This window comes from Fukomys damarensis, unplaced genomic scaffold (genome assembly GCF_012274545.1).
Source record: "Fukomys damarensis isolate Sample0158 unplaced genomic scaffold, DMR_v1.0_HiC HiC_scaffold_13, whole genome shotgun sequence".
NCBI lineage: Eukaryota > Metazoa > Chordata > Mammalia > Rodentia > Bathyergidae > Fukomys > Fukomys damarensis.
Genome location: NW_022900925.1, coordinates 37,274,967 through 37,276,059, shown reverse-complemented (window position 1 = coordinate 37,276,059; position 1,093 = coordinate 37,274,967).

The following is a 1,093-nucleotide window of genomic DNA, read 5'->3' as shown; positions in this document are numbered from 1 at the left end:
AAGTGCTTGCAAAAGAGAAACGAGCACTGCTCACTGGTTTGCGGGTCTCCCAGAGAGGCTCCACTGCAAACAAACAGCGATCGTCATGAAGACTCCACAGCAGCATGACGAGGGGACATGAGATCATGTGCCCCCAAAGAACAGAACGTACACCCTTTCTGTTACTGTTGGTGAGGAGCTCCCATAGCCACAGATAGGAAAGAAGGTGAAATATTCGAAGGTCACCAGCGAGGAGACTGCCTGGTTTCCCCTCCGAGCCCCCAACTGCGACAATATGTTCCTCTGTAAGTTCTGAAATTGTGTCTGAGATTTCATTCACGCTGCATTAGATCCTCAGGCCCAGGCACAGTCTTCGGAAGTGAATGATCCTAAAGTCACCCAGACGATGCTTCCGGGGGTGGCAGCAGGAGGGTTGAAGATAGAAACCGGAGGCTTGTCCCAGCCAGTTTCTTCAGGTACTTTGCTATTTGGGCTTATACACTTCTAAGTTCCAAGTGATAGGCGTCATGTGTGATGCCTGTCTAAACCAGCTCCCGTGGGAACAAGGACTTAGTGAGCTGCAGATTTCTCTCTTTGAATTTCTTTTGAAAAATTGAGGTTCTCTTGGGACCTTCTATTGAAGTTTAACAGGGTGCTATGAACTCAAAGGGAGCATCCAGAGAGGACGAAGGAGGATCAGGCGGGTCATAGGTACTGAGCCCAGCTGGGTAGGAAGTGTGAGTCACCCATGTTGTGTTGTGTAAGTCTGAAAGCTCCAACCCATCACAAAGACATGAGGGAAACCTCAGTGCCCTGAGTGACCAGCAAGCAAGCTACGACTGCCCCCAAGCGCCACTGTGGACCCCAAGATGATGCACAATTATTTGCCATTTCTGGAAGCTGCCCTCGTCTGGGATGGTGCAAATTCCTAGTTTTCATGATGGACGGTGCCTAGACAGTTCTACTACTTAGAGCTCCAGGAATTCTTGAATGGGGTCACCTGTGTGTCACAAGCATCCGTGAGTCAAACAAGATTCTGCTTAATTGACCAAAAGACAAACAGGTGAGGTCATCAGACGGCCAGGGTACATAAGGCCCCAGCCCGGAGCTGGGC